Source organism: Mus caroli, chromosome 16 (assembly GCF_900094665.2).
Source record: "Mus caroli chromosome 16, CAROLI_EIJ_v1.1, whole genome shotgun sequence".
NCBI classification, from domain to species: Eukaryota; Metazoa; Chordata; class Mammalia; order Rodentia; family Muridae; genus Mus; species Mus caroli.
The window spans coordinates 40021028-40042950 of NC_034585.1; the positions used below are offsets into that span (position 1 = coordinate 40021028).

At 37.1% G+C, this 21923-nt stretch overlaps 1 protein-coding gene across 9 annotated transcripts in view; it reads left to right on the forward strand.

Moving 5' to 3' along the window:
• Zbtb20 (zinc finger and BTB domain containing 20) overlaps nt 1-21923 on the forward strand; it is a 751404-nt gene that overhangs the window by 259344 nt on the left and 470137 nt on the right. The gene's annotated exons all lie outside the window — the stretch shown is intronic.

Below are 21923 nucleotides of genomic sequence, written 5' to 3' on the forward strand. Positions count from 1 at the left end.
TATATATATATATATATATATATATATATATATATATATATATATATATATAGTATGCGTACCTGGAGTCTGGAGAGGACAAAGAAAGAAGGCTTCCCATCCCTGGAACTTCCCATTGCCTGTAACTTCAAGTCCCTTGGAGTTGCAGATGCATTTGAGCCATCATGTGGGAGCTGGAGACCAACTTGGGCCATCTCCTGGAGCAGAAAGTTAACATCTGATGAATCAGCACTAAGAAAAAGGCACTTTTAAAAAATGTGAACAGAGCCACAGATTCTGATTAGGTTATGATTTGAGCATTGCTTCTTTAGCGATTCAATCCTATATTCTACACTAAATATTCTATGAAGTAATTTGAGAAATTCCTATACTGTGGGCATGCCTTTGGAATATTTAATAGATACAGTACAGGAAAGTAAATTTTTGTGAGAAATGATGGAAATTAGGTAGGTAGGTACATGGATAAATAGAAACAGAAAGATCCAAATGATAGATTAATACTATTGTTGTTATGGCCAGCAGTAAAATCCTGATGCTCCTCTGTCATTAGTAAGACATGAATAGTAACATCTTATTAGGAATTCTAATCATAGGGTTAGAGTAGCTTTATTAAATTTGAGACTCACTTGCCTATTTGGTAGTAAACAAAGACCTCAATAAGTTGGTTTAATGATACCCCTGTTTCTACATGAAGCAGTCCCCACGTTTGCCATAGTCTATTTTGGTATATCTCCTATGAATTTCTTAACTGATTAATCTTTGTTGCCTTTCAAACATGCATCCTTCCCTGTCCCTGTTGGTTCTTTGTGGATGTGTAGTTTTTGTGTGTGATGTTAATATTTTAGGATTTTATGAATAATTCTCTAATTACTTTACCCTGAGCCTAGGATCCTTGTCTGACCTTCTTTAAACTTTCAGAGAGCCTAAATGCAGTTGTATTGTGGCTTTCCCAATTCCAAGTCTTACCCTCCCTTTTTATTTAGACCTATATGCATTGCAAAGAGTAGGAATGTATTATCCTACTCATTTAGAGCTGAAAAATTTACTGATAATACACAGACCTTTCCAGTTTGTTCTCAGTACAGCAGATGAATCTCAAAATTTTATTAGTCTTTTTGGTTAAAGGTTCATATTAAGTTAGTGTGATTAGGAAATCGAGTAATTTATAGGTTCCATTTTGAATTGGATCTGGCATATTAAATACCATCAACCTAAACAATGTGATTTGCCTTGTTTTCTTATATAATGTACATCATTTGCATTTTCATGCATTTGTCTCACTAGGAGGAGGAGTTTTCCCAGTGAGACTCTCTTAGATTAAATTACATTTTGATTTGTAAGTGGTTCTCAATGGAGGTAGCTTCTGAGTTAGGGAGAGGGCCTGTGTCCAGTTGGCCTTTCAGTTTTCAGGCTTTATCTGGTATAGACCCATGCAGGCCCTGGGCACACTGCCTCAGTCACTGTGACTTCATATGTGCTTTGGTTCTGCTGTGTTTAGAAGGCCTTGTTTTCTAGGTGTCCTCCATCCCCCTCTGGCTTTTATACTCTCTCTGCCTTCTCTTCCAGAGTAGGCCCTGAACATTGAGGGATTGGATGTAGATATCTCTTAGAGGTGAGTAGTTTGAGGTCCCATGCTCTCTGTGAGGACTGGTTGTAGATCACACTTCTATGAGTAGATGGCTCATCAAAACCAAACTCAGCCAATGTTTGGAGCTTCCTTGTCTCATAATGTTTTGTTGGGGCTTTTTTCTTTTTCTTTTTATTCATCTGTTTTTAACCTACAGGCTTTGCATGTATATTATAGCTCTGGTTTTATATGTTTTATGGAGTTTCTAAGTGTGGGGATAAATATGTCTCATGTCTTTTCTTGGGCTTTTCTCTTTCTGTTGGTTGATTGGTTGGTTGGTTGGTTGGTTGGTTGGTTGGTTGGTTGGTTGGTTTTATCCTATTATGATTACTTTGGTTTTGTTTTATTTTATTGTATTTTAATGTTATGCTTTAGAAACCTATTTTTTTTTTCTAATGGGAGTCAGGAAGGGGTTATTATAGATGGGAGGAGGAGAGAGAGAGGACTAAGAACAGCGGAAGGGGCACTAATCAGAATACAGTGTATGACAAAAATCCATTTTCAATAAAAGAAAAAACAAAAGAAACACACAAAAGTAACCGTAATTGTTAACATTTGTTTGCTACCTATGTTTCTTGATGCCCTGGATGAAAGGCCTTAATGAGCTGTGATAGTTACTCATATGGTGCTCTTAATAGTGAAGAAGCTGAGACTGCACTGCTCCTCTCTCTCTGCTTACCCTGTGTGAGCTCACTTAATAGGTTTTTTGGCTTCCATGTCTCTGTTTTAGTGAAAATATATTGATTAGATATTTTCCTTGGCCTTTGGAAAAGAATACTAAATTTTGGAATGTTACTATAGAATATTAATCAGTGAAAATTCTTTACTGTTAGCCTGTTTACTAAATGCTAGAAAATATTTTGTGTATAGATTAACAGTTGCAATAGATAGTCATCTTTTAAGGTGACATATCTTTGTCTGTGTACCTTCATATATAATTATCATTCTTTTATTATTGCCTAATGGTAATGTCTCACTTCTGACAGATACAATAACAAAAACCAGGGTATTAATAAAAAGAATGTATTTTTAAATAACTATGGTCTTTATCATGGTAGCTTGTGGGAAGCCACATGTGCCATTGCAGAGTGGCACAGGCTTCTGCTGGCCACCACGCATACATAGGTAGGAAAGTTTTTTGCCAAGATGAGGTTTTGAGAATTGACCAAAATTGACCAATCAGAAGAGAGAGAAATTGACCAATCAGAAGAGAGAGAAATTGACCAATCAGAAGAGAGAGAAAGTAACCAATCAGATGNANGAATGCAAATGAGGTAGTAAGCATCAACCAAGCAAAACACAATCCGGGTGTGAGACACGCCTCTCCTAGGCCTATATAAAGCAGCACCAGGGCTGGGCTCAGGGTCTTTTCGCCTCTACAATCAAGCTCTCCCAATAAACGTGTGCAGAAGGATCCTGTTGCAGCGTCTTTCTTGCTGGTCGAGTTGGACTCACGCAAGAGTAGCTCCTGGATAAAGTTAGACAGAGAAAGACACATAAATACTCTTATAATGAGGTCATCCTGGAAAGAAGAGATTAAGGTTTGTGAAAAGTTAGTGACTAAATTTGGAAATGACTTCCTCACTCAAATAGAATATCAGGTGAGAACTCATATTTGGCAGGCTTGATCACAATCTCATGAGGAACTTGCACTCTGCATCTATATTCCCGACCCCCAAAGAAACTCTAGCCTACTACATATCCATTTTTTAATCTACTATATTTGTGGATAAATTATTACACAGTACTAGAATATGGATGTAGCAGTTCATCCAAGAGATATATACATCCTCTTATAGCTTACCCTCAAATGAAGACAAGATACAGAGACATAAATACACAAGATGTACAATAGGACGGCACTAGTACTGACTTCACAGGGGTAACTGAGGCGGGATGGAACACCGTGAGTACGTTTTGTATATCATGGTCTGAGAACAAAAGACTGCTACGTAGAGGTTTTATTAGATCTTAGAAAGTGGGAAGAGATTAGCCATGTGAAGATCTAGGAAATGGACAGCCAAGCAGGGACAATAATAATTAGAGTCTAAATATAGGCAGTAATAAGTTTAAATTGTTTGGGGGACAAAACAAAAGGAGCCAAGTTTCCAAAGAAAAAGTGACTGGAGATCAGGTAGCAGAGATGATGGAGACATTATTCTTAATGATTTTGATTTGAATTTCATTCTTATTACAACATGAACTCACTGTATTATTTCATGCAAGGGAACAATATAATGTGCCCTGGTTTTTAAGATTACTCTAGCTTCTGCTTTGATACCAGATTACAAAAGGCAACAGTGGAAACAGGAAGCTGGCAAGAATGTAATTGTGATGTGAATTGGTGATGGCAGAGATGACTGGTTTGGGAATGTGGCTTAGACTTGGGTTAATAGGGCTTGTTGAGAAGAGCACCAATGTTGAGTGTGACACAAAAGAGCCCTTGGACTTTGTCTGAGTGACTGGGAGGATGGCAGTGCCTTTTAGAAGAGGTATAGGTAGGAAAGCTTGATTGTGAGAGTTAGTAGTGAGATTGTTGCTGTAGGATTCCAAGTCTTGTTAGGTGTCTGTTATTCTACAATACGCAGAACTTACTAGGAATGTGCTCATTAACCTCTATTATATGTTGTAAGCTAGTTTCTTTCTTTGACGAACCACCTGTGATATCCCATAATATGTTTTTTATGAGTTCTTTTTTTTTGGGAGGGGATGTATGTGGTGTAAAATTTTTTCAAAGGCTATTTGAATGCTGAAATATTATACACTGACTCTACCAATACATTTGAGTTAATCAGACATAATTTTTCTTATATAGTGCTGTAAAGTACTCTGAGGGAAAAAAATCAAGGTAGCATTTTCATTATGCTTTATTAAAGTGTACGTATCAAATACAGGCTAACCCTTGGTCTCCCCCTGATTCAGTATTTGTTACATCTTCTTACCATGCTTTTCCTTATTCATTAGTGGTTCATTCATTCATGCCACCTTACCCACCTTAACAGTTTGTGGCAGCTCTGAAGCAAGTTCTATAAGCATAGTGAGAATTTTTATTACACTTCTGTGAGCTCTACAGTAAAAATATCTTTGTAAGTATGGTTACATAGATACATTCACTCTTTCCACATGATGGAAGGGTCAGAGGAGCCAAGGGAAAGGCAATTAATATCAACACTGCTTGATGGGGACACAAACAGCTGGCAGATGCTGTGTCATAAAGAATATAACCATTACTGGATGTCTGTGGACACCAAATATAAATGATTCTGTGGCCCACTGGTATATTTAGATACCAAGGTATGAGAAAGTACATAGCTGAGATTGGATCTGCTAAATTCTGATGCCAGCAATGGGACAAACTGCAACCGCTGTGCTTTGTGAGATACTTGTATGAACTCATGTATTATAAAATTAAATTGTATTGTGTATAGTTCATTGTATTGTTCCGTCAGATTTTGATATCCTCATTTTAAATAATTCATGGGAAGAAATGATCACTTCATAATGCCACAAACTCACAGCAGGCAAAACTAATTTTACACAATATGAAAACAGATTTTATTTATTTAAAAGGAATATTAAAAAAAACACAACAACAACTTTTTTGACACCAGCTGCTGGGAAATAAATAGAATACTTTATGACAAATATCTAAATCTATAAAAGCTGTTCCTGGGAGAGCAAGTTGTAGATTGTAAAGATACATTTACATGCTTTGGTCAGTACTGGAAGGCACATTTAAAGCAAAACAAAGCTTCCCATTTCATTTAATTTCTTGGAATGTAGAAGTTGGAGAAAATCAGCCTTACACAGTCTCTTCCTGTCCTCCTAACACAGTGCCAGCAATGGGACCAACTTTAGCTTTAACACCAGCCACCCCATAAGTAAATAGTAGAGAAGGAACTAGCGAAGTGTTCTTAAATATCAGTGCTCTCAGTGTTCTTTATAACGTGGCCTAATCATTCTTTGACTAGTGCTGGGTGTTTGAGGTCACCACAGAACCCATCTTCCAGTGTGACTTTAGAGAAAGATGGGAAAACAAGGTGAGCCTATAAAGGGGCTATTTTCGCTGGAAGTGTTTACTAAGGAAACATCACACATAGTAGTAAACAGTCTAAGCTTGTTATTCAATGTGACAGGAAATCCAGATCTGTTCAATGAAATTCTGTCTGCAGACAAAGGATAGGACTCAAGCCCTGGCCAGATCTAGGCTTAATCTAGGTAATGTCAGAGTCCAGGCTGCTGGGTAATGTGTCGCATTCCAGAAGCATCAGCAAGAGAACAGAGGTGAGGCAAGAAGGGCTGGGGCTAGAGAACAGTGAATAGACACAGAGGGAAAAGACAGAGCCTGAAAAGAGTTGTACACTTTATTACTCCCAGTGAAAACCCACTCTGCTGGCAATCTCCATGTTGTTTATTACATTTGCCTAAAAAGAAAATAATTTAAAATTCTTCCTAATGGTGGGGGTTTGATTTTTTCGAAGAGATTGACCCTACACAGACATTTATTATTATTTCTGACAGCAGCTGAATTCCAGGCATCTTTGTGTACTTTATAATAGACAGCCTTATATAATGTCCATGGTGGAAGGGCTTACCTCTGGTTTTGTTAAACATTTCCTTCTTCACAGGTTAAAAGTTAACATTGAGAATTTCTTATACAATTTGAAAAGTTACAGGTTCTGAAGTACTGAAATATGGAGCTATCACCATTAACTTTTCCATATGTAAAATACAGTGGGTGAAAAGTTGCAGTAAGAACATTTTTTTTCTCTAAAAGCATGAGGACCCGAGTTCTAACACCCAGCCCCCACATACAAAGCAGGACATGTCTGCATATGCTGGAAACCCCTGCATGGAGGTGGAGGTGGAGGTGGGTAGGGACAGGCAGATGTCTGGAGCTCACTGGCTAACCAGCCAGACTAAAACTTCCTGCTTCCAGTTCAGGAAGAAACCGGGTCTCAACCTCTGTGCTGCCATACTGGTGTGTATACACCACACACATAAGTCCCATTCACATACATGGCCTATCCCACCACACTTAAAATATGCAATGTTTGGGATTTAAAATATTCAATCTATATTACCAAACTGTTAGTAGGTGATGTATTTCAGTGGCTTTGTTTGTTTTTCTTTGGTGATGACATATAAGATTACAGGTTCCTTCATCCTCCATACATTAGTACATTCTAACATATCCTTTAGCAAGGTTGCTCTGATAATAATTGAAAGAACATTGGGATTCCAATAATGAAGGTGTGAGTTCATGTACTACTAACTAAAATTGGTGACCATGTACAATTCATTTCAAATTTTGGGGTCCTTCTGTTTTCAGTCTGTAAGCTCAGGTTAACAATACCCATCTATGAGATTCTGTGACCCCATTCAGTGAACTATTGGAAAATTTGGGAAATGTTAGAATGAGATTAAAATAGTGAATTCATCCTCTATTGAATGCTTGATAAATTCTGTTTCTAAACAGCTCCACCCGTCCATTTTGAAGGATGGCTGTGCATATATAATGTAATATGTCTAAAGTGACTTCCATTTGTGCAGTGCATTTGCTGCAACACAGCTAGAATTATAATGCAAACATTAGCAAAACAAAGCTGCCACAGCAATGTTAGTATCAGGAGACCTGAGTTACATTGTACTGATATTTTAGCAAATCTATATATATATTATATATTATTTATATTCCAATTTGTCCTTGAAACAAAATATATAGCACTCTGGGATCTTACAGAAAACAAAGATAGACACCAGGAATCCCCAACTTTCTCTTGTCTCTGAATTTCTGTGATTCCTACCTTTTAGAATATAAAGTTTACATCTATACGAAAACAGATTCTTTTCTTATATATATTTATTATAGTTCCTTCCTACCTGCCCTCCTCTGCAGATACAGTCCATTCAGTCCCTCATTAGAAAAAAAAGAAAGAAAGGAAACAATAGGCTTCTAAGAGATAACAACCAAACACGAAATATAATAAGATGGTCCAAAATTTATTGTATTGAAGTTGGACATGGCAATCCGATGGACGAAAAGGAGTCCTAAAAGTAGACATAAGATAAACGCATGAAACTCAAGAAGAATGAAGACCAAAGTGTGGACACTNTGCCCCTTCTTAGAAGTGGGAACAAAACACCCATGGAAGGAGTTACAGAGACAAAGTTTGGAGCTGTGATGAAAGGATGGACCATCTAGAGACTGCCATATCCAGGGATCCATCCCATAATCAGCTTCCAAACGCATACACTAGCAAGATTTTGCTGAAAGGACCCAGATATAGCTCTCTCTTGTGAAACTATGCCGGGGCCAAACAAACACAGAAGTGGATGCTCACTGTCAGCTATTGGATGGATCACAGGGCTCCCAATGGAGAAGCTAGAGAAAGTACCCAAGGAGCTAAAGGGATCTGCAACCCTATAGTTGGAACAACATGATGAACTAACCAGTACCCCGGAGCTCTTGTCTCTAGCTGCATATGTATCTAAAGATGGCCTAGTCGGCCATCACTGGAAAGAGATGCCCATTGGACTTGCAAACTTTATATGCCCCAATACAGGGGAATGCCAGGGCCAAAAGAATGGGAATGGGTGGGTAGGGAAGTGGGGGGGGGTATGGGGGACTTTTGGGATAGCATTGGAAATGTAATTGAGGAAAATACGTAATAAAAATAAATAAATTAAAAAAAAAAAGAGTGAGACACCCACTTGTTCTCCCTGTCAAGAGTCCTATAAAAATAAGCTGATAACCCAACAATTCCAGGTGTATCTTTCCATACACTCTCTCTCCACACCATCCCACTGCAACACACACACACACACACACACACACACACACACACACACACACACACACCACACACGCACGACACGCACGTGCGCACAACTGCTCCCATTCCCACACTCCCCCAGTCCACCCTAAGATGTATTCTATTTTCTGCTCTCACAGGGTTCCATGCATCCCCACTAGATGCCTACTCTTTATATACTCTCTGGGTCTACAGGTTGTATCTTGGTTACCATTTACTTTATGATAACCACATACCAGTGAGTGCCTACTATATTTGTCTTTCTGTATCTCAGTTACCTTACTCAGGGTGAGTTTTTCTAGCTTCATCCATTAGCCTGATAATTTGTTGGTATCTGTTTTTAATTAATGAGTAATAGCCCATTATATAAATATAGCCCATTTTCTTTGCCAATTCTTCTACTGAACTGCACCTAGGCTTTTTCCAGTTTCTGGCTATTATGAGTAAAGCTGCTATGAATATGGGTGTGCAGGTGTCCTTGTGGTAGAATGGACCTTCTTTAGAGTATATGCCCCAGAGCTGTATGCTGGGGTCTTCAGCCAAATCATTTCTCAACTTTCTGAGCAACTGCCATATTGATTCTCATAGTGGCTGTACAGATCTGTACTCCCAGCAGCAGTAAAGGAGTGTTTGTTCTCTCATTCCACATCCTCACAAGCATGAGCTGTCACTTTTGTTATTGATGTTAGCCATTCTGTCTGGTGTAAGGTAAAAATCTCAAAGAAGTTTTTATTTGCATTTCCTTGATGGATAGGGATGTTGAACATTTCTGTTTCTCCGCAATTTTGAATTCCCTTATTGAGAATTCTCTGTACCACATTTTTAATTGGATTTTTAATATTTTTGAGTTCTTTATATATTTGGATTATTAGCCCTCTGAATGTGGAGTTGGCTAAAAATCTGTTCCAATTCTGTAGTCTGCTATTTTGTCCAAATGGCAGTGTCCTTTGCCTTAAAAAAAGCTTTTCAGTTTCATGAAGTATTATTTATTAATTGTGAATCTTAATACCAGTGTTATTAGTATTTTGTTCAGAAAGCCAACTTATCTCCTGTGTCAATGTGTTCACACATTCTCTTCTATCAGGTTCAGTGCATCTAGTTTAATCTTGACTTTTTGATCCACGTGGACTGAATTTAGTACATATAGATCCATTTTTTGTAAAGGACTTTTTAAAAAATTAATTAATTTTTTATACTCCATATTTTATTTCTCCCCCCACCCACTCTCAACTGTTCCACATCCCATACGTTCTCCCCACCCCCTGTCTCCACCCCCCATGCCGCTTGACCTCCAAACTCCCTGGGGCCTCTATTCTCTTGAAGGTTATGTGTATCATCTCTGAATAAACACAGACCTGGCAGTCTTCTACTGTTTGTGTGTTGGGAGCCTCATATCAGCTGGTGTATGCTCTCTGTTTGGTGATCCAGTGTTTGAGAGATCTCAGGGGTCCAGATTAATTGAGACTGCTGGTCCTCCTACAGGTTTGCCCTTCTCCTCAGCTTCTTTCAGCTTTTCCCTATTTCAACCAGGGGTCAGCTGCTTCTCTTCTGTCCATTGGTTGGGTGCAAATATCTGCATCTGACTCTTTCAGCTGCTTGTTGGGTCTTCTGGGGTACAGTCATGCTAAGTCCCTTTTTGTGAATACTCCATACCCTCAGTAATAGTGTCAGGCCTTTGGACCTCCCCTTGAGCTGGATCCTACTTTGGGCCTGTCGCTGGACCTTCTTTTCTTCAGGATCTTCTCCATTTTCATCCCTGTAATTCTTTCAGATAGCAACAATTATGGATCAGAGTTGTGACTGTGGAATTGCAGCCTCTCACTTAATATCCTGCATGGCTGCTTTGGCACGGGATTATATCCAAAGACCTAGGTCTGTGTGATTCTGTGTGATCTGGATGGAATGTGCAGACAAGACACACACCTTTAATCCCTCTGGCTGGAATACAGACATACCCATAGCACACAGCTTTAAAGTGAAATTAGTTAGTAGAAGGAAGCCGCCATGTTTGAAAGTGACTTCTAATTGAGGGACAAAGTGACGAATCAGAGAACTGATTGACAGGAATCAGATACCAAGACAAGAAAGAGAATTTATTTAAGAGCAGCTCAGGGAGAGTGAGTCCATTGGGAGTCAGTTTAGTTAGTGTAGTGGCGTTGAGGAACCTTTGTGAATTCATGCAGTTTGATGCAAGTCAGCAGAGGCAGTTGAAGCCAGAGAATGCAAAGGAGCCAGAAGGTTACAGCAAGTTGCCAGAGTTAGCTTGAGACCACGCAAAGAAATTCAGTGAGGAGCTGAGAGAACCCAAATTGAATCAGTCAGCTTGGAGAGGAGTATGAGCTAGAACATCTGAGTTACACCAACTAGTTAAGAGTTCATAAAGGACTAGAAAGGGTGAGCCTATTCAGCAGTAAGACGGTGAGACTACAATTACATCAGGCAAATAAAAGTTACAATTAGAGTTTGTGTTCTTCTACCTGTAGACATCCAGTTTCACCATAAAGATGCTGGCTTTTTCCAGTGCATATTTCTAGATATTTTAAGATGAAAAATCAGATGTCCGTAAGTGTGTGGATTTATGTTTATATCTTTAATTCAATTCCATTTATTGAAATGTCTGTTTTTATGCTAATACCATGTGGTTTTTATGACTATACTTCTGTAGTATAACTTGAAGTCAGGGATGGAGATGCTTCCAGCAGTTCTTTCATTGTTCAAGATGGTTTTGGCTATCTTGAGTTTTGGCTTTTACATATAAAGTTGAGAATTGCCTTTGCATAACTGTAGAGAATTGTGTTTGAATACTGGTGGGGAATCCAGTGAATCTGTAGCTTGCATTTGGTAGGATGGCCATCTTTCCTGTGATGATCCTACTTATCCATGAACATGGGAAATCTTTCTATTTTTTAATATTTTCTTCAGTTTCCTCTTCAAAGACTTGAAGTTTTTATCATACATCTTTTGCTTGCATAGTTAGAGACATTTTACATTATTTGAGGTTATTTTGAAAGGTGTTGTATTCCTGATTTATCAGCCTGCTTGTCATTTGTATATAGGAGGGCTATTGGTTTTATAACTATTATTAATCTTGTATCCAGCCACTTTGCGGAAGATGTTTATCAGCTATAGAAGTCCCTGGCAGAAGCTTTAGGTTCACTTATGCATACTATCAAATCATCTGCCAATAATGATTCTTTGACTCTTTCCAATTATTAACCTCTTTATCTCCTTTAGTTGTCTTACTGCTCTAGCTAAAGCTTTAGTACTATATTGACTAGATAGGGAGGAAGTGAATGGATAGCCTTGTCCTGTTCCTGATTTTAGTGGAATTGCTTTGAATTTCTCTTCACTTCATTTTATGTTGTGTATAGGCTCACTATAAAATTCCTTTATTATGTCCCTTATGTATCCAGACTTTTCTCATGAAGAGATTTGGGGTTTTGTCAAAAGCTTTCTGTATATCTAATGAAATGATCATATTGTGTTTTGCTTTCAGTTTTTATATGATTTACATTTACTGATTTTCATATGTTGAACCATCCTGCATCTCTTATATGAAGCTTCCTTGATCTTGGGGGATCTTGGATTCAGTTTCCAAGTATTATATTGAATATTTTTGCATCTTTGTTCATGATGGAAATTGACCTGTAGTACTTCTTATTTCTATTTTATTTTGATTTCAGCTCTTAGTTTGATTAATTCCTGCCGTCTGCTACTTTTGGATGTATTTATTTATTATTTGCTTTAGAGATTTCCAGTACACTGATAAGTTGCTAGTGTTAAGATTTCTCTGAATTTTTTAAGAACTATGAACTTTTTTAAGAGATATGAACTTTCTGCTTAGCACTATTTTCAGTGTATCCCTTAAGTTTGGATATGCTATGTATTCAAACCTAAAAAGTCATTCAGCTCTTTCTTTGTTTCTGTCTTTACTCATTTTTCATTCAGTGAATAGTTGTTTAGTCTCTTTGAGTCTGTGAGGCAGAACAGAGAGAAGGAACAGTTCTACTGGCAGCCTACCTGGTGTTCTGGCAGGCATGCTCTGCCTGATAAAATCTTAGCTTTCAGTGTGCCTCAAGGTACTCCATAGAATTCAAAGGCTAGAGTGAGAACTAACCATCATTCAAAGTCCTTCTCACAGAGAGGACATTGTACACGTTCTAAAATGGTCATAATCCCCTTTGCCTATGTAGTTGATTTCTGTAAGTCAACCATCAAACAGAATATTGAACCAAAAATACTGTCACTTATAATGTGGGGACATAAGTCGCTTACTTAGAGAGTTCCAGACTAATGAAAGACTTAGTGTCCAGAAATGTACATAAGGAACAACAGCCAAGCTGTCCTCTGGCCCCCTCACATATATTCACCTCCTCACTGGTAGAAGCACACATACACCCACACACGTGTGTGTGCATGTACATGCTTAATTCTCTTTGAGTACTGTCTTTGAACATACAGAATTTTTTTTAAAAAAATGTTTCATAGCCTATAGGAACATAATAATGTCATTTTACCTTAGCATAATGTCTGGTGCCTAATGCCTAATGTCTAGTTAGAAGATGCTAAAAGAATTGTAATTAGTGAATTTGCAATGGCTGTTGTAAATTTACTTTTTAGAATAAATTGCCACATATTTAATAATAACTGTCATGGTGTTGGTATCAGTCACATGACTATGTTAAATCTGGAGATGGATAATAAGTCACATGGGAAACACTGCCATGGCCAGCTTTAATAAAAGTAACTAAAAATACATATTCATATATATCAAAGTACGAAGCAAATTTTAAGTAGAATGAATTTATTGAGAAAAAAAAGTCCAAACGGGATGAATTAAATTTTTTTTTATCATATCCATCCCCTGCTCCTCCAGCTTTTTCTCCTCGAAGCTTGCACACTCCCACAGCATGGTCCCTTCCTTCTTTTTTTAATGTTTATTTTTAATAGCAAAGTGAGCCCAATTAATGATGCATCAGTGTGGAGGTTGTCTGTTGATGCATGGGCAACCTATCAGTAGCTATTCCTCAAAAGAAAGTGACTCTCCATTTCCTGGCACCAGCCAACTGCCAGTACTTTCTCATCAAAGATTAGAACCTGTGAGCTCCTCTCATCTGTGCTGGGACTTTGACTTGAGCTTGTGAAACTGCTATCATGAGTATATGGTTATGCCATATCCAGAAAACAATACTTGCAGCACCTCTTCCCACCCCTATTTTTTTTATAATCTTTTTCCTTTTTCTTCTCTGAACCTGGTGATGAGTGACAAATAGATGGTACATATGTCTCATTTGGGGTAACTTGTCACTGTCACTTATCCTTAGCATTTTGACTATTTATGACTCCCTATAAAAACTGCTATACAATGTAAACGTGTGTCTCTCATCAAACTTGAGAGTATCACAAATGTACAAATATAATCATAAATATTAAGAAAGTATTTCGACAACCATTTAGCAAAACAGCAAGAGCATGCCCCTCTATCTCAGAGCTATGACTTCCCTATCAAAGAAGGTTCACAGATGAGATTGGAATTCTCTCCTATGATTATAGGCTTCAAAATCAATTAGAAAATGGATGGTTACTCCCTTAGCAATGATGGCACTTTTATGCCAGGAGCCAAATCTTGACTAACAGATGAGTATTATAGAATGAGGGTGGAGTGTTAAGACTTGTTTCTCTGCTGCCACCATGCATAGCCCTGTGATTGCTAAGGCAGTAAGGAGAACATTTCACAGTTATAGATGGACTTCTGTGTGCAGCCAGAGGTTTGTATGGCACCTTCAGAAGTAGTCTTATCATCTACTTATGAAGGACAACCAACAGCAATGGCAATATTCTGTATTGTTTGTGGGGAGTGCTGGGACAACCTTTTGATCAATAAATTGTAATCAGTTTAGCATGGTGACATAGATTAGGCCATATGTGACAGAGGGAAGGATTCTGTGGATCAGGCAGAATAGGACTTTGGGTTATCATCACAGAACTAACAGTAAATTTCCCTCTGTGCAATCACAGTAGCTTTTCTTTCCCTATGAGACACATCTATAGACTACCTGACACTTAACTTCTTTAATGAAAATAATACAGTTAAAATGTGTGAAACCTCAACAGATTCAATATTAAATTTCAGATAAAAAGTTGGTAATTAATGGCAGGCTTCACACATAATTAGCAATGAACTTTGAACAGGGCCTGCCTAGGGGGAGTTGGATCATGGGATTCTAGAATTCTACAATCATTTCATTCTAGCAGGAGAGGCATAGGCCCCTACCTTCATGGAATAGATGAGAGTAGATACAGCAAGTAGCCAGGGAACTTTCTGCCTGAGTCTATAAAAAAGCTGGGACTAGAAACAAGTGCCTGGTCCTGGTGTGCAGTGCCTTTCATTATAGAGTTTTGACTTCTTCATTCCTAACATTAATTACAGTTACTCTCATATAATGATTTGGGCCATTATTTCTTAACTAAGCATTCATCTACTTGAGTAATATAAATGACAAACATTCATGTGGCACTTTCCCTAATTCTCCTTAAGGCTTGTTTTCTAGAACTCCATACTCTGTTTATATCAGAGTTGGTAGACAGAACTAAAGCACAGAGAGACTGAGTAAATCTCGGGAGGGAAATATAACCCAACTGGTTATATTGGTAAAGGCCTGGGTTTCGAACCCAGGGTTTATGAGGGGTCTAGAGCTCATACTCCATCCTATGCACTTATGTGAGTACTTAGTTATATAACCTGGCAATAGCATGCATACATTCTCTGTATCTTGGGGGGAAATACAGAATGAATAAAATGCTTGTGATCTGCAGGGAAATCCATTATTAAAAGAAGACAAAAAACGAAGTTGGGATAATTGGATGTCCCTATAAGGGGAAGGAACTAAGAGCAAAAGGTAACTAGGATGAACTGAAACATTACTTATTCTAGGTGACCTCGAGCAACTTAGGATCTGAAGGGTGGGGTTAAAAGGACACCAACATGAGCTAGTACTGCAGCCCACTATATCAGAGTAGATGTCCTTGGTAGGCTACCTCCGTCTTTGTGTCAGGCTGCTTGAGTGACAGTAATGCTAGCTTGGTACTGAGGTAGTACATTGGAACACAACTATGCTCTGTTAGACTGCAGTTAAAGAGCATAAGTTTAATCTTAAGCCATATTATAAAGCATTGAAGAGCCAGAGCTGCATATGGTTCTGACTTGTGACTCTTCACGGCATCCTATATGATTATCATGAATGTAAAGCTACCTGATACTTCTCTGAGCTCCAATTTCCTCACTTATAATTAGGGTAATTGTACTAATCTCCTAGGTTCCTGGTGAGGAAGAGCAAATAATATCAGTCTCCAAAATGCTTAGCACTGTGCCGGGCACATAGGAATACTAAACATTTTAAGAATAAAAATCATTAATTTTTCAAATATGGATTATAATGCTAATTACTTTCTTATATAAAAAAGAAAGCATGGCCTAGGAGGTAATAATAAGTAGGACTTTATATCTATCAATCTCTCACAGCTTTTGGATAAAGGACCTTGAACTCTGAATTGTGAATAGTGCTTATAAAGGAAGCTTTGTAAATCAACTTATTTAAAATGCAGTAGAACAGCTTATGATTTAAAAGCATCCTGTGGAGAATCCTTTTATAATGCGAATAATCATCCCCTAATTTATCTGTTCTGTAAGTTCAGATTTTGGTTTAGTGTGTGTTCTTAAAGCAAAGAATACACCTGCACTCTTGTTCCTCCAAGGTAAGCAGTACTTTCATGCTGGGAAGACATTCAGAGAAATACAGGGTGCCTCTTGGATTTAAGATGACAGAGGGCAGTAACTGCAGAGACTCAGAAGGCCCCTGTTGTCAGGAAGAACATTAATTGTACTTTGTGATGCATATATTTTTAATGAGTGTTCATCCTCATAGGCCAGTAGACCTAGACTGTCCTGGGGATATTTGAAGCCTAGGAGTGTTGCCCACATACAAAATCTAGTTACTGAAAAACAATTTGCTTCTTTCTCTGAAATTTCAGTGGAACTCAACATGAAATTATGACATGCCATACAAATCCCTATGAAATGCCAAGCAGTATGGGAAGCTGTGCAGTAGAAAGAGCAGTAGTCTAGGAGCTCGACCTCAGCTAAACAAGGCCCACTGCTTACTAACAGCACAGGGTACAGAGAGGAGTAACTTTTTCTGTGCATTTGTTTCCTGATTGTAAACTAATTGTGTGGGATTTACATTCCATATGTCACCTCTAACTAAAAATCATTACTAATCTGATTCATAAAATCAGGTAAACTTTTCTGTTTCTTTCACTCTGGTTTAAAAAAAAAAGATTAGAAGAAAAAAAATCATAGAAAAACACTTAAGAGTAGTTAAGAGGTTTTCATGTCCAAATCAACAATGCTTGTCACTCTGCCTCAGCTTGAGCCCTTTTTTTTCAGATATGCAAATTTATAAAACATTTTATTTAACTGTGATATAGAGATGAATATCAAAGTGGGCAAACTCAAACCAAATGAGTCTTTTCTACCATTATCCAGCAAACATTGACCTGTGTTTGGAGAAACTTGCATGTATTTGAAATGAAATGACCTCTCCCACAAATTAATTATATCTAGGACTAAAATAATTACGTCTTTTCATTGATTCTTTTTATTTCACAGTATCCATGGGAATTTTGCCAATTCTTCATAGCGTGGTTTAAGCTCATTCATACCTAACTTGGATGAAGCACACTTTAAATATATGTGTGCTCAATACCATGTATCGAATTCGTAAACATAAGCTACATGGTGTGTCATAAAGCAGGGTCTTTAGTAACTCAATGACAGCATTGTAAGAGCTTAGAGAAAAATTCAAACTTTTGGAATTTTTCATACTTTTTCCAATCCATTGAGGATGCTGAGTGTGGAACTACAATTCGTAGAGTACAGATGCATCTGATATCAAATGGAGAATTTGACATTTTAAACTGATTCATGCATTATAAATGGCTACTATATAACCTTGAATTTTTTGTCAAAAAACATTCAAGCAGCTAGATTTTAAAGAGAAACTCATGAGCATAATTCAGGTAAGGGATAATGAATCGTTAAGTTTAGCTAAATTGGAAGTTCTGGCAAATCTTTGTAATCCAAATTGTCTTCTGAGTTCCACTGCCAAACCTAAAGATGCTAAAGCTACCATATCTGACAGTGTGTGTGACAGGTTTTGCAGGTGCCAGAATGACTGTAGAGCATTGCAGAGCATTGTAGAGCAATGCAGAGCAGAGAATCCTTATTTCACAACGATAAAGTACTCATCTAGTTAGTTCAGGTCTTTAGAGAAATCATGATCTTGTACATGCCATTTCTAATTTTTAATGTGTAAAGATAAAACCATTTTGTCCTTCCTAATGTAATAAATGTTAAAAATATACAACATAGTAATAATCCATTTCTATTTTCTCAATACAGGTTGGGAAATTATATGCTCTATTGAAAGAAGGAATCATTAGAATGTTTATATAAATATTAAAATTCAAATTGCAAAACCACATCTATAGACAAATTCTAGCATAAGCAGTAGATTTTAAAATTTATTGTGATATCATATAAAAACCATAAAATCATTTTATATGTAAAGAAGAGTCAAGAAATATTGATGGACTGGAGAGATGGCTCAGCCATTAAAGGCTAGGCTCACAACCAAAAATATAAGTTTGGTTCCCAGCACCCACAGCTATCTCTCCAGCTACCTTTTTGTTGTTGTTGTTGGACACAGCATCCGCACACACAGACAACTAATATCGTTTTTAAAAAACAGCTGTTAAAAATGTCATCAGTATGTAAAATGAATAAATAAGTAAATGAAAAAAAAAGAAAAAGAAAGTAAAAAGAGATATTGAGTATATGTTCAGTGTTATTGGAATGTCGACCTGGAGACCCCAAAGATCTTCTGAAATCTTATGTATACAACCCATAGAACAAGATGATTACAAGTGAAAGGTTTGTTTTTTTTTAAATCTTTATATCTGTGTTGAAGTAGAAGATCTGGGTTCCATAATGGAGTCCAAGTTATGCTGAGGCAGACTATGTTCTCCAAGCAATACTTGATTTTATTTTTGAAGACTGGAGAACTCATAAAAGCCCAAGAGCACCCTCTAGTGAGACTTCTGTGATAGGCGTAGGGACTTCCTCTTGACCTTCACCATCCCTTTCTAATGACCTTTAATTTTCCAGTGTGTGCACCCTAGCTTCCTAGTGTCTGGCCTTAGTGATCAGCAGATCCCAGAGAAGGCGGCAAGTTTGGAAAGTGTCTCTGAGTGAAAGGGCTAGGACCTGGGTTCCATCGTTCTCATGGCTTTGTTTTCACTCATAAAAGACCAGTCGATGGCCAATTAACTTTATTGTCTGTTAAAATGGTTTTCAGAACTAGTTAAGGGAACATAAGCGATAGAAGTCTTTAAATCATTTGTACTCTGAGGTCCGCTATAATACAGCCAGGAGCATTTTTGTATTTCCAATATGAGGAATATGGCCAAGGTTATTAAGGTGATTTGGGGGGATGATGACCATGTGAGGATTAGATAACAAAACTCTAGATTTGACCAGAGTATACCATATACATTTATTTAATGATTAAATTGAATTTTATAAATAATTGATGAGCATTGATAAATACTTCTAAAATGTAAAGAATGAGTAAATATAATTATATATGTACTCTTGTATTTTAGAAAGATGAATATAAAGAGACTGTGTTAACTGTACGTTAGTTTGAGCTGTGACTATGTCATTCACTTAGATTAGTAACTGTTATATAACAATTGATACAAGGTTAATTATTACTTGAATTTATAAACAAGTTGACATAAAGTGCCACTGTTGGAAGGGAACTTAGAGATCTAGATCTCTCCACTTCAGACAAACAGAAGCAAAGCCCTGTTGTACCTAAATGTTAAGCAACTTAGCAAGATGGTTCAAGTGGATAATGCCAGTATTAGGCACAACAGAGACTCCTTGTGCTCATTTTAGTGTCCATATGCTACAATAGCCCCATTATTAAAGAGGCTGTAATGTGATCACATACGCTCATTCTCACTGATTTTGGACAATTCTTCATGCTTAGAGTGAAAGTGTGTGCCTTACTAGTCCCTCTCTGACCCTGTCTCCACTCTTGTATAAGGGAATAAGTTACTTTCTGGGTTGCTTCCAGACAGAAGATGAATCCATGGTTATGTAATGAGCTCTCTTTATTCTAGAAACACTGTGCCACACTGTTTACTTGTGACTGACCCTTCAGTCAGATTAATATTCTAGAATTACTAGAAACTGTTCCTGTGAGTCTCTGCTTCAGATTTATGTGTTCTGATAGTTTTATCTGTTAGTGTTCACAGAAGTATTATATAATCAAATTTAAAAAATAATGGGGAAAGCTGTTGACATTCATTAAATTCAGTGTCTGTGTTGAATGTTCTCATCTAATTTGGGAAGAAAACAAGGTATTCTTGGAATTATCCAACAGAAACAGATCAATAACTCTTTTAAAAAGACTTTTAGGTATATGATCTGGTTTCTTGAAAATAACCAAACTACTTAGCATACTTATTTTACTTTAGTTTTAGGAAGTAACCATTCTCTTTGTGTATTTGTGCTTTAGAATTACTGTACAAGAATTGGCATTTTGACAAAACATACTCCATAGTAGTTTAGCGGGAGTCTGTGATCCAGTCAATTCTCAGTTCATTACCACATTTTAAATCTTGGCTTTAATAATTAAGACTTAGTTATAATAGTCTTAATAGCTATGCCTTTCACCATTGCTAATGTTTGGGAGATGAGATAACTATATGTGGTAAATCAAGGCACAATGTCTTAATTTCAATTGTAATAAAATATAGCTAATTTAGTGAACTTCGTTTTCATTTCTTTGCCTGCTATACAATTCCTCCAATGTAGTGGGATTTGTTTTGTTTGTTTAAGAATATAAAGTGAGTGATATTATACATATAATATCATTTCTAGTGCTAGAAGTGATAATGGCTATCAAGAAGGCCACCCTCTTTGACTTTTAGATGAACAAACGGACACTATACAAGAATAAGCTATTGGAAATGTGTGATTTTATAACTTGACTTTCAGGAATAGGTATATTGTTATTTTCCTAAGTATAGTTGACTCTGGAGAAACTATTCAGTTTTACAGGTACTCTGACCAAAAAACTAACCAACATTGTGTTTCTATGTCTAGACTATACACACTACATTAAGCCTGGTCACATACTAGCACAGTGCAGCATGTCTGCCTGGCCGGCTTTCTAATTCTTGTCAGTTCACAGTGATGTTAAAGACCACATTGAAACAGTAAGTGACTACTGTTAAGTCTATTTCATCATTAGCTGCGAGTCTAAACAGTCACAGTAATGAGGCGGCATGGACTCTGCATGGTCTACTAAATATTTTTAGGAAGTGGAAACCCCTTCTGGAGTTCTGAGAGAAACATCACTTCGAAAATGCCTTTAAAAGTACTCCAGCATAAACACTGCAGTGGAACATTTCATTAGCTTTTCGAGAACAATAAAGAAATGTGGAGCATAATAGGCTAATATGTTTAAGTGGCCTTGGTAGAACCCTACTTAACTCAGTGGGATTTTCTGCAGCATGCAGAGGTGAAAAACCATTGCCTATATATGCATTTTGTAAGACTGCCTCATTCCTCATTGCATGCAGTGTATATCAAAGAGAAGTGACTTTCCGCCTGTAATTCTAAAATGAAGAAAATCTCAAAGGACACATTTTAGAAGCATCAATATTTAGGTGGGATGATCAGCAACCAACAGGCTAGCTTTTGGCATCCTGGATTATTGCAAGATAGAGAAGGAATAAATTGAAGATTAGCATTGCCCAGCCTCCTAGAGCTTCCATTGCCATCAGGGAATTAAGATCCTAAAATACCCAAGAAAAAGACATGATGTAAGCCAAATCTTATTGGTTATAAATTACAAAGTCTAATTCAACTAATGACAAATTATTTTGCTATTTACACTTCAAATCTATCCTGCCAAAAACTTGAATGAAGTAAAATGATAATTTAATAAAAAACAAAGTGGTAATTTTTTAGTGGTTTTATTAGGATTCACGTAACTACACTGAATGCAGCGCTGGCCTTGCAGTATGATCTTCTGCCAATACCTTTAGCTCTTGGAGCGTCTGCTTTCTCTAATATAAATTGGGACTCATTAGTCCTAGGGACACTGTGATCTTTGTAATTTGATTAAGCTTTTAGGAAAAAATGTAAATTCAGCATACAATTAAAATGTTTTAAGAAAGTTCAAAAAGACCTACATGAGAACAAATTAAAAGTATTAAGTATTTTCTTTATGTAAAGAAATTATCATCAAAATTCATTGAAAAGTCAGAATCTGTGTTCATATGACATTGAATTAGTGATACAAAGAAAAAAACTTTTGAATGACAGATAGCTTGAGTGGCTGAGA